Here is a 12,701-nt window from a genome sequence, read left to right on the forward strand (position 1 = left end):
ACTCTCTCCAGAAGGGGTTCCCTTTTCTCCACACTCTCTCCAGAAGGGGTTCCCTTTTCTCCACACCCTCTCTTTTTGATGATGGCCATTCTGACTGGTGTGAAATGATACCTCATCGTAGTTTTGATTTGCATTTCTCTAATAATTAGTTATGTTGAGCATCCTTTCATGTGTTTGTTGGCAATCTGTATATCTTCTATGGAGAAATGTCTTTTTAGGTGTTCAGACCATTTTTGGATTGGGTTGTTTGGTTTTTTTGATACTGAGCTGCATGAGCTGCTTGTAAATTTTGGAGATTAATCCTTGTCAGTTGCTTCATTTGCAAATATTTTCTCCCATTCTGAGGGTTGTCAATTGGTTTTGTTTATGTTTTCCTTTGATGTGCAAAGGCTTTTAAGTTTCATTAGGTCCCATTTGTTTCTTTTTGTTTTTCTTTCCATTACTCTAGGAGGTGGATCAAAAAGCTCTTGCTGTGATGTATGTCAAAGAGTGTTCGTCCTGTGTTTTCCTCTAAGAGTTTTATACTGTCTGGCCTCACATTTAGGTCTTTAATCCATTTGGAGTTCATTTTTGTGTATGGTGTTAGGAAGAGTTCTAATTTCATTCTTTTACATGTAGCTGTCCAGTTTTCCCAGCACCACTTATTGAAGAGGCTGTCTTTTCCCTATTGTATATTCTTGCCTCCTTTATCAAAGATAAGGTGACCATATGTGCATGGTTCTATCTCTGGGCTTTCTATCGTGTTCCATAGATCCATATTTCTGTTTTTGTGCCAGTACCATACTGTCTTGATTACTGTAGCCTTGTAGTATAGTCTGAAGTCAGGGCGCCTGATTGCTCCAGCTCTGTTTTTCTTTCTCAAGATTGCTTTAGCTATTCGGGGTCTTTTGTGTTTCCATACTAATTGTGAAAGTTTTTGTTCTAGTGCTGTGAAGAATGCCATTGGTAGTTTGATAAGGATTGCATGGAATCTGTAGATTGCTTTGGGTAGTATAGTCATTTACACAATGTTGATTCTTCCATTCCAGGAACATGGTATGTCTCTCCATCTGTTTGTATCATCTTTAATTTCTTTCATCAGTGTCTTATAGTTTTCTGCATATAGGTCTTTTGTCTTCTTAGGTAGGTTTATTCCTAGGTATTTTGTTCTTTTTGTTGCAGTGGTAAATGGGAGCATTTCCTTAATTTCCCTTCCAGATTTTTCACCATTAGTGTATAGGAGTGCAAGAGATTTTTGTGCATTAATTTTGTATCCTGCAACTTTACCAAATTCATTGATTAGCTCTAGTAGTTTTCTGGTAGCATCTTTAGGATTCTCTATGTATAGTATCATGTCTTCTGCAAACAGTGACAGCTTTACTTCCTCTTTTCCAATTTGGATTCCTTTGATTTCTTTTTCTTTTCTGAGTGCTGTGGCTAAAACTTCCAAAACTAGAGTGGGCATCCTTATCTTGTTCCTGATTTTAGAGGAAATGGTTTCAGTTTTTCACCATTGAGAATGATTTTGGCTGTGGGTTTGTCATATATGGCCTTTATTATGTTGAGGTAAGTTCCCTCTATGCCTACTTTCTGGAGAGTTTTTATCATATAGTGTTGAACTTTGTTGAAAGCTTTTTCTGCATCTATTGAGATGATCATATGGTTTTTCTCCTTCAGTTTGTTAATATGGTGTATGACATTGATTGATTTGCGTATATTGAAGAATCCTCTCATTACTGGGATAAGCCCCACTTGATCATGGTGTATGATCCTTTTAATGGGCTGTTGTTTTCTCTTTTTGTGACATCTTTGTCTGATTTTGGTATCAGAGTGATGGTGGCCTCATAGAATGAGTTTGGGAGTGTTCCTTCCTCTGCAAGTTTTTGGAAGAGTTTGAGAAGGATGGGTTTTAGCTCTTCTCTAAATGTTTGATAGAATTTACTTGTGAAGCCATCTGGTCCTGGGCTTTTTGTTTTTTGGAAGATTTTTAATCACAGTCTCAATTTCAGTGCTTGTGATTGGTCTGTTCATATTTTCTATTTCTTCCTGGTTCAGTCTCAGCAGGTTGTGCTTTTCTAAGAATTTGTCCATTTCTTCCAGGCTGTCCATTTTATTGGCATAGAGTTGCTTGTAGTAATCTCTCATGATTCTTTGTATTTCTGCAGTGTCAGTTGTTACTTCTTCTTGTTCATTTCTACTTCTGTTGATTTGAGTCTTCTCCCTTTCTTTCTTGTGTCTAGCTAGTGGTTTATTAATTTTGTTTAGCTTCTCAAAGAACCAGCTTTTAGTTTTATTGATCTTTGCTATTGTTTCCTTCATTTCTTTTTTATTTATTTCTGATCTGATCTTTATGACTTCTTTCCTTCTGCTAACCTTGGGGGTTTTTTGCTCTTTTTTCTCTAATTGCTTTAGCTATAAGGTTAGGTTGTTTATCTGAGATTTTTCTTATTTCTTGAGATAGGATTGTATTGCTATAAACTTCACTCTTAGAACTACTTTTGCTGCATCCCATAGGTATTTGGTCGTCGTGTTTTCATTGTCATTTGTGTCTAGGTACTTGTTGATTTCCTCTTTGATTTCTTCAGTGATCTCTTGGTTATTTGTAGTGTATTCATTAGCCTCCATGTGTTTGTATTTTTTTATAGAGTTTTTCCTGTGATTCATATCTAGTCTCATAGCATTGTGGTCAGAAAAGATACTTGATATGATTTCAGTTTTCTCTAACTTACCAAGGCTTGATTTGTGACACAGGATATAATCTATCCTGGAGAATGTTCCATGAGCAGTTGAAAAGAAACCGTGTTCTGTTGATTTTGGATGGAATGTCCTATAAATAGCAATGAAGTCCATCTTGCTTAATGTGTCATTTAAAGCTTGTGTTTCCTTATTTATTTTCATTTTGGATGATCTGTCCATTGGTGAAAGTGGAGTGTTAAAGTCCCCTACTATTGCTGTGTTACTGTCGATTTCCCCTTTTGTGGCTGTTAGCATTTGCTTATGTAAATTGAGGTGCTCCTATGTTGGGTGCATAAATATTTACAATTGTTATATCTTCTTCTTGGATTGATCCCTTGATAGTTACGTAGTGTCCTTCTTTTTCTCTCGTAATAGTCTTTATTTTATTTTATTATTTTTTAATTTTTAAATTTTATTTATTTATTTTTAACATCTTTATTGGAGTATAATTGTTTTACAATAGTGTGTTAGTTTTTCCTTTACAACAAACTGAATCAGTTATACATATACATATGTTCCCATATCTCTTCCCTCTTGCATCACCCTCTCTCCCACCCTCCCTATCCCACCCCTCTAGGTGGTCACAAAGCACAGAGGTGATCTCCCTGTGCTATGCGGCAGCTTCCCACTAGCTATCTAATTTACATTTGATAGTGTATATATGTCCCTGCCACTCTCTCACTTCGTCACAGCCCACCCTTCCCCCTCCCCATATCCTCAAGTCCATGCTCGAGTAAGTCTGTGTTTTATTCCCGTCCTACCACTAATCTCTTCATGACATTTTTTTCCCTTAGAGTCCATATATATGTGTTAGCATACGGTATTTGTTTTTCTCCTTCTGAATAGTCTTTATTTTAAAGTCTATTTTGTCTAGTATGAGAATTGCTACTCCAGCTTTCTTTTGATTTCCATTTGCATAGAATATCTTTTTCCATCCCCTCACTTTCAGTCTGTATGTGTCCCTAGGTCTTAGATGGGTCTCTTGTAGACAGAATATATACGGGAGGTCTTGTTTTTGTATCCATTCAGCCAGTCTATATCTTTTGGTGGGAGCATTTAATCAATTTACATTTAATGTAGTTATCGATATGTATGTTCCTATTCCCATTTTCTTAATTGTTTTGGGTTTGTTGTTGTAAGTCTTTTCCTTCTCTTGTGTTTCCTGCCTAGAGAAGTTCCTTTAGCATTTGTTGCAAAGCTGGTTTGGTTGTGCTGAATTCTCTTAGCTTTTCCTTGTCTGTAAAGGTTTTAATTTCTCCATCAAATCTGAATGAGATCCTTGCTGGGTAGAGTAATCTTGGTTGCAGGTTTTTCCCTTTCATCACTTTAAATATGTCCTGCCACTCCCTTCTGGCTTGCAGAGTTTCTGCTGAAAGGTCAGCTGTTAACCCTATGGGGATTCCCTTGTATGTTATTTATTGCTTTACTCGTGCTGCTTTTAATATTTTTCTTTTTATTTAATTTTTGTCAGTTTGATTACTATGTGTCTTGGTGTATTTCTTCTTGGATTTGTCCTATATGGTACTCTCTGTGCTTCTTGGACTTGATTGACTAGTTCCTTTCCCATGTTAGGGAAGTTTTCAACTGTAATCTCTTCAAATATTTTCTCAGTCCCTTTCTTTTTCTCTTTGTCTTCTGGGACCCCTATAATTCTATTGTTGGTGTGTTTAATGTTGTCCCAGAGGTCTCTGATGAGACTGCCTTCAATTCTTTTCATTCTTTTTTCTTTATTATGCTCTGTGGTAATTATTTACACTGTTTTACCTTCCAGGCCACTTATCTATTCCACTGCCTCAGTTATTCTGCTATTGATTCCTTCTAGAGAATTTTTAATTTCATTTATTGTATTGTTCATCATTGTTTTTCTAGGTCCTTGTTAAACGTGTCTTATATTTTCTCCATTCTGTTTCCAAGATTTTGGATCATCTTTACTAACATTACTCTGAATCCTTTTTCAGGTAGACTGCCTGTTTCCTCTTCATTTGTTTGGTCTGGTGCATTTTAACCTTGCTCCTTCATCTGCTTCATATTCCTCTGTCTTCTCATTTTGCTTAACTTACTGTGTTTGGGGTCTCCGTTTTGAAGGCTGCAGGTTTGTAGTTCCTGTGGTTTTTTTTTTTTTTTTTTGGTGTCTGCCCCCAGTGGGTGAGGTTTTTTCAGTGTGTTATGTAGGCTTCCTGGTGGAGGGGATTGATGCCTGTGTTCTGGTGGGTCAGGCTGGATCTTGTCTTTCTGGTTGGCAGGGCTGCATGTGGTGGTGTGTTTTGGAGTGTCTGTGAACTTAATATGATTTTAGGCAGCCTCTCTGCTAATGGATGGGGCTGTGTTCCTGTCTTGCTAGTTGTTTAGCATGGGATATCTAGCACTGGAGCTTTCTGGCCGTTGGGTGGAGTTTGGTATTAGTGTTGAGACGGAAATCTCTGGGTGAACTCTTGCTGATTGATATTAGGTGGAGCTGGGGGGTCTCTGGTGGTCCAGTGTTCTGAACTCGGCTCTCCCACCTTAGAGGCTCAGACCTCACATCAAGCTGGAGCACCGAGAGCCTGTCAGCCCCACGGCTCAGAAGAAAAGGGAGAAAAAAAGAAAGAAAAAACAATTTTAAAAATGAAATAAAATAAAATAATTATAATAAAAACATTTTAAAAGTTATTTAAATAAAAAAAATTAGAAAGTAATAAAAGAAAAAAAAAGGAAGAGAGCAACCAAACCAAGAAACAAATCCACCAGTGATAACAAGCACTAAAAAGTATACTAGGATAAACATAAAAATCAGAAAGGAGTCAGTCGCAGACAGCAAACTCCAAGTCTACGGTTGCTCCCGAAGTCCATCACCTCAATTTGCGATGATTCTTTTACTATTCAGGTATTCCACAGCTTCAGGGTACATCAAGTTGACTGTGGGGATTTATTCCACTGCTCCTGAGTCTGCACAGAGAAATTTCCCTTTCTCTTCTTTGTTTGCACACCTCTTGGGGTTCAGCTTTGGTTTTCCCCTGACCTCTGCGTGTAGGTTGCCCTCAGATTTCTGTTCCCATCCAGACAGGATGGGGTTAAAGCAGCGGATGATTGGGGGCTCTGGCTCACTCATGCCAGTGGGAGGGAGGGGTATGGAAGTTATAATTGGAATGCAGGGCGAGCCTGCGGTGGCAGAGGCCAGCGAGACGTTGCAACATCCTGAGGCACATCGTGTGTTCTCCCGAGGAGGTTGTCCCTGGATCATGGGACCCTGGCAGTGGCAGGCTGTACAGGCTCCTAGGGTGGTTATGGATAGTGACGTGTGCTTGTACACAGACTTCTTGGTGGCTGCAGCAGCAGTGTTAGCGGTTCATGCCCAACTCTGGGGTCTGACCTGATAGCCACAGCTCGCGCCCATCTCTGGAGCTGGTTTAGATGGTGCTTTCCCTTCTATGGGCAGTCGGAGAAGGAATTCCCTCTCCTTCCGCTCCCAGAAACAATGGTCCCTTGCCTCATAGGTAGATCCAGACTTTCTCCAGGACTCCCTCCCATTTAGCTGTGGTGCACTAGCCCCCTTCAGGCTGTGTTCACGCAGCCAACCCCAGTCCTCTCCCTGGGATCCAACCTCCGAAGCCTGAGCCTCAGCTCCCAGTCCCTGCCTGCCCTGGTGAGTAAGCAGACAAGCCTCTCGGGCTGGTGAGTGCTGGTCGGCATCGATCCTCTGTGTGGGAATCTCTCCGCTTTGCCCTCTGCACCCCTGTTGCTGCTCTCTCCTCTGTGGCTCTGAAGCTTCCCCCCGCCCCCTTTTTCCACCAGTGAAGGGGCTCCCTAGTGTGTGGAAACTTTTCCTCCTTCGCAGCTCCTTCCCAGAGGTTCAGGTCACGTCACTATTCTTTTGTCTCTGTTTTTTTCTTTTTTCTTTTGCCCTACCCAGGTACGTGGGGAGTTTCTTGCCTTTTGGGAAGTCTGAGGTCTTCTGCCAGCATTCAGTAGGTGTTCTGTAGGCGTTGTTCCCCATGTAGATGTATTTTTGATGTGTTTGTGGGGAGGAAGGTGATCTCTATGTCTTACTCCTCTGCTGTCTCAAACTTCCCCCCCTGTTTTTTGTGTTTAGAAGATATATTATGTACAATTTTCTTTTTTTTTAAATTAATTAATTTATGTTTGGCTGTGCCAGGTCTCCGTTGCTGCACATGGGATTTCTCTAGTTGCAGCGAGCGTGGGTTACTTTCTTTGCAGTGCACAGGATTCTCATTGTGGTGGCTTTTCTTGTTGAGGAGCAGAGGCTCTAGGCATGTGGGCTTCAAGAGTTGTGGCACATGGGCTCAGTAGTTGTGGCTTGCAGTCTCTAGAGCACAGGCTCAGTAGTTGTGGTGCACGGGCTTATTTGCTCCGTGGAATGTGGGATCTTCCTGGACCAGGGCGCAAACCTGTGTCCCCTGCATTGGCAGGTGGATTCTCAACCACTGCACCACCAGGGAAGCCCGGATATATTATGTTTAATGTTAATATGAGAGCCCGAAAAGATGGTGGTTGATTTCAGGTCCCATTTCTCTAATTCTTGGCCTAGGAAGATGAAGCACATTTGACTCAAGCAAGATTCCATCAAATGCCCTTGCAAGTGAGGAAGCCTCACATTATCACCGTTTTCCGGGATTCTGATTGTTGATTAACTGCCTGTGGGGAAAATTTTATTCTTAGAAATAAGTAGGAAAAGTTAACCATTTGCCAATGGGCTTAGTAAAGAAAGGAGGGAACTAGAGCAAACTCTATAGCTTGATTTTTGTTTTTTAAGGTGTCTTTATAATTTGTGCGATCTGTAATACTGGGAAGAACCCTAATGAACTTTGATTTAAATAATGGAAGTAATTAAAATACACCACATATCACTTTTTCCCTGTCTTACCACACACGCACTGTATATCTCAGTATGACTATACAAAAGTTTATGATAAATTTACCTTTCACACTGTTTGAATTCCTTTTATTTTTCTCTTACATCATATATTGCCCAATAGTACTGACACTACCTTAAATCTTTACCAGGAGTTACAAACATCTCAGCAAACATTTTCTGAGGAAACTGTCCTTCATATAGAGTAATTGACCCAGTGAGTAGAAGATTAGTCAGTTCACTACACACAAAGCTACAATTTTTACCACGTACTGTGAATTTGACACCATGGAAGTAAACTCAACAACCAAGTGTTGGGTCTCCTTTCTTAAATGTAACTAGATGTATCCGTCTGAGACGGCTAAATCGCTATAGTAAATGATCCCAAGTTGCATCATGGCTCAGACACAGTAGAGATGTATTTCTTGCCTATGCAGTTGTCCGAGGCACACATTCCTGGTGAGTAGGTTCTTCACAGAAACATAGGAGCCTCTTTGCATTCTGTGCCTTCATCATCCCCAGAGACATCTTAATTGTTTTGTGTCTGGCTTGTAAAAGGAGAAGGAGCATGGAGGGGGCAGTGGTTCTTGCAGGACCTGGACTGCAGGTGGCATAGGTTCCATCACTCACACTCTGTTGGCAGGCGCCTAGCTGCAGATGGGGCTGGGAGCAGTGTTTGGATCTTCCCAGCAACAACCCTGTACCATGGAGAAGGAAGGGGATTTTGATTGACAACAGGATATCTCTGCTGTACCAGATAATCTTTTTATCCATTTCCTGAGGAGCCTGTTTGAGATTTTTTTTTCGGGGGGGGGGTGCAGTGTGGATCTTCAGATGCTCGTAGATGCCTTGGTTTTAATACAGACTTGCTATCTTCATTAATGGTAATTTAAAATTTTAATATTTCTGCATATTTTCCAGAAAGAGGAAGTGCTATTTTTATTGAAACTTATACACTGTTATTGTTCTCACATACAAGAACCAGCATAAAACCTTTCAACCCTAATGAAATAGGAAGATTAGTTAGAAATCAGTACATCTACTCCTAATAAAGAAGGCACCATGACATGCCATCTGGGATGATACTAGCATGATATATTAGGTGTATTAGCTTCCTGTTGCTGCTGTAACAAATTACCATAAATTTAGTATCTTAAAAGAACACAAATGTGGTAAGCTCTGCTTCTGTTGTTACATGTCCTCTGACTCTGACTTCCTACATCTCTCTAAGAACACTTGTGGTTCCACCGTGCCCACCAACATAACGCAGGGTCGTCTCCCCACCTCAAGGTCCTTAACGAAATCACACCTTCTAAGTCTCTTTTGCCACATAAGGTAGCATATTTACAAAGGAACATAAAAAATCTCCTAATCCAGGGATTAGGATGTATACTTTGGGGACCAATATTTAGTTTAACACTGATAGGTAAATAATATGCAACTTTTTCTCAGGAAAAAGGAATACAACAATGAAATGAATTTTTGGTTGCTTTTCAGAAGACAGTTTGTTCATCACACTCTGCCATGTAGTCACAAAATGTTGCTTCTGGAAGGACCTGTAGAGATTTCTCCTTCAACACCCATACTTCATAGATGAGGAATGCAGGTCCCTAAAAAATTGAGACTTGCTGGAGGTTTATTCAGACCATCAGAGGCAGAGCTTTGGGACATTCTGGAGATTTTAAGATAAAGGAAGAAAGAAGGTACCTTGTTTCTTTCTTGGAACCCTCCATTTCAGAGGGTTTGGGTTATTTTGTTTTTGTTTTTGTTTTTAATAATACTAATACTATGAGATGACAAAATAGTCCCAAGTCTGCTGATGGCAAAGAAGTGATGTCTTGGTCTATCATGGACCTCAGACCTCAGTAATATAAATAAATGAAAATTCTCTCTTGTTTAAATAGATCATCAAGGAGACAGGCTTCATATCTGAGAGAAAAATTTTTATGATAAGTCTTACTGAATGTCAAGTACTTTTCTTGTTGCCTGGAAAGGAGTGGAGAGTAGAAATACTAGAAATTCTCACATCTCATCATTAGCCCTGTGTTTCCAACTCTTCCTTCTTTACCTGTGCTGAGTACTCAGTACGTGATGAGTCGAAACTGAGATGCTTGTGAGTGAGTATAAAACACACACCAGATTTCAAAGACTTAGTATACAAAAAGGATTTTTATTTATTACAAATTTTATTCATGTTGAAATGATAATGTTTTAGATAATGTCGAGTTAAGTGAAACCAGTTTTCTTTTTACTCATTTTAATAAGGTTACTAGAAAAATTTAAATTATATATGCACCTTTCATTACATTTCTTTTGGAAAGTACTGCCCTAAACTTTCCCCTATAACTAACGATGGTGTGATTTGAGGCTGAGCACCTCTCCCTTATCCTGGTCAGAATGATTAAAGGTGACGGCGCCAGATTTCTCAGAGCTAGCTCAATAAAGATTAAATATTTCTTATTTAACCTTATGTTCATAAACCAGTAGACTCATCATGACTTGGTGAGCGATTGTGATGCTGTATTACTTTAATATATAGTAAAATATATTTATACTATAATATATAGTAGATATATAGTATTTTATTTAACTGTATAGTAAAATGTAAATATATAGTAAAATAAATATATGCTGTAATATATTGTAAAACCTTGATAATTCTGGGGGAAAGTTACAATTAGGCCTTGAATCAAAGAATACTTTAAAAGAAATGCACTTCTCTTTACTTCTAGGAATGTATACAAAGATAAGCTAAGCTCAGGCCCCACAGAGTAATAGTAAGAGCATAGCTTTTAGGAAACTAGTAGAGTCAACATTTTTTTTTTTTTTTTTTTTTTTGCGGTACGTGGGCCTCTCAACTGTTGTGGCCTCTCCCGCCGCGGAGCACAGGCTCCGGACGCACAGGCTCAGCAGCCATGGCTCACGGGCCCAGCCACTCCGCGGCATGTGAGATCTTCCCAGACAGGGGCACGAACCCGTGTCCCCTGCATCGGCAGGCGGACTCTCAACCGCTGCGCCACCAGGGAAGCCCTAGAGTCAACATTGATTCATGTCCTGATTTCAGCTGAATGACTTTAGGCAATTTAGCTAACTTCTCTGAAACCCATCTCTAAAGTGAGATTAACAGTATCTACCTCGTAGGGCTTATCCTAAGGATTACAAGAGTAAGGTAAGTGAGGTAAGTGAGGGCCTGAGTAAAGATCCCTGGGCAGCAAACTCTGAGTCACATATTAACCCATAGGGAGTATGTTGGGGAGTGGTCTCCAGATGGAACCCGGGAGGGGTGGGGGGCACTTTGGAGGAGAGAGGAAAAGAAGCTGGGCTGTGATGCAGCCTCCCCAGAGGCCTCCGCTGCCTCGGCAGAGGTCTGAAGCAGAGAGGTGTCCCTTCAGAGCCGTCCTGCAGTGCGTGAGCAGAACCAGGCAGCCATCCACCCATTCTCGCCTGCAGGTCGTCTCCTGGGGCAGTTCCCTCGGGCCAGGTGGCTGTCCTCAGCTCCAGGCAGCTCTCAAAGGGGCTGACAGCTGAGGCTGATGGGTCCTTCCTTCCTGAGGGGCCCTCTGAGCAGCCCAGCACAGTGTCCCCCAGGAATGTTCCTTACCCTTTCCCTCACAATAGGAAGATATGCTGTTGTGTTGTACGAAGTTACCATAATGAATTTCACCATTTGAAGGGTTTCCCATGCTTCCCTGTTACAAACAATGACAGTGTTTGAACTCATCTCCTGGAGTATATATTTAAGAGTTTTTCTAGAGTGTAGTACTGGGAGAACTGCCAGGTCATAAGGTGACAAATTCTACTTTACAAGATAATGCCAAATTGTTTCCCAGAGTGTTTAGATGGAGGAACAGCAAAACAGGTGGAATGGGGCCCCAGGAAGCTTTGATGGCCCTGTTATATTATATTTCATATATTGGGGGTGGCGGTTTGAAGGGTGTTTACTTTGTATTATTATTAGTTCAGTATCTTGCACGAACATTACTTTTATGTTTTTATGTGTGGTTTGTATGTATACAAAATGTGTTTTATGTATTTTATATGCTATTTTGTACATATCAATGATTACTTAGTAAAAATGCCCCCTACAAGAGAATAGACAGAAGTTGCCCACTAGTTCTGTGAAATCCCTCTGGCTCTTGTAAAGTCCGGGAAGGGGACTCATAGTGTGTTTTTAAGGTATCTGATATCTTACCCAGTTGTGTTTCTAACATATTAGAGCAGGAGGCATGAAAGATGCTGTTGACCTCTTACTTTTTTACCTCACGCTTGCACTTTCCTGTCTGCCAGGCTTAATTTGGGGCTGTCAGGTGGCAATGACTGTGTGTCTGCAGCTTCCTCGAAGAGACATTAAGATTTACTTTAGATTGTCAACCTAAGTTGGCATCTCAGTCTCACCATCATACTAGCTCTCATCAGCCCTTGGTTGTTGCTCTTCTTTGTAAGGAGGTTTTTTTCCTTCTGCTAGAGATTTCTAGTCTTCTTAGGAGTGGCTTTGTCCCTAGAAAATTTGAGAATTGAAAGCCTAGCTCTGATCCCTTTTGAATGCTATTTGCCTTAGATTCTCTGTTTCCATGTATTGGTTCCTCTTACATAAAAATGTGTATTGGGGCTTCCCTGGTGGCGCAGTGGTTGCGAGTCCGCCTGCCGATGCAGGGGACACGGGTTCGTGCCCCAGTCCGGGAAGATCCCACGTGCCGCGGAGCGGCTGGGCCCGTGAGCCGTGGCCGCTGAGCCTGCGCGTCCGGAGCCTGTGCTCCGCAACGGGAGAGGCCACGACAGTGAGAGGCCCCCGTACCGCAAAAAAAAAAAAAAAAAAAAAAAAGAAAAAAAATGTGTATTGGACTGTTTTTAACATCTAATAGTTAGCATCCCCCATAGAAACGCTACTATAAATTTCTAGCACATAGTTGGCCAGCGCTGAGGATCCCTTGAATGAGCACTGCTAAGTTGAAAACCATTTCCTTTATCAGAATAATTTTAATTTATTATCTAAGTAAGAAAGGAAAGATTTCATCTCGAGAAGGAACCTCACTTTCTAATTAATTTGCATTGTGCAGAATCTTTTCTCCAGAGACTTGGGGAGCGCTGTGTTAGTGGGAACAGATGAGCAGACACGGCTGTGTGGAATGGGGTTGGG

The 12,701-nt window shown here is 40.8% G+C and overlaps 1 protein-coding gene across 9 annotated transcripts in view; it reads left to right on the forward strand.

The window, feature by feature from the left end:
- PSD3 (pleckstrin and Sec7 domain containing 3) overlaps positions 1-12,701 on the forward strand; it is a 647,135-nt gene that overhangs the window by 441,902 nt on the left and 192,532 nt on the right. The gene's annotated exons all lie outside the window — the stretch shown is intronic.

Source organism: Kogia breviceps, chromosome 20 (assembly GCF_026419965.1).
Source record: "Kogia breviceps isolate mKogBre1 chromosome 20, mKogBre1 haplotype 1, whole genome shotgun sequence".
Lineage (NCBI taxonomy): Eukaryota > Metazoa > Chordata > Mammalia > Artiodactyla > Physeteridae > Kogia > Kogia breviceps.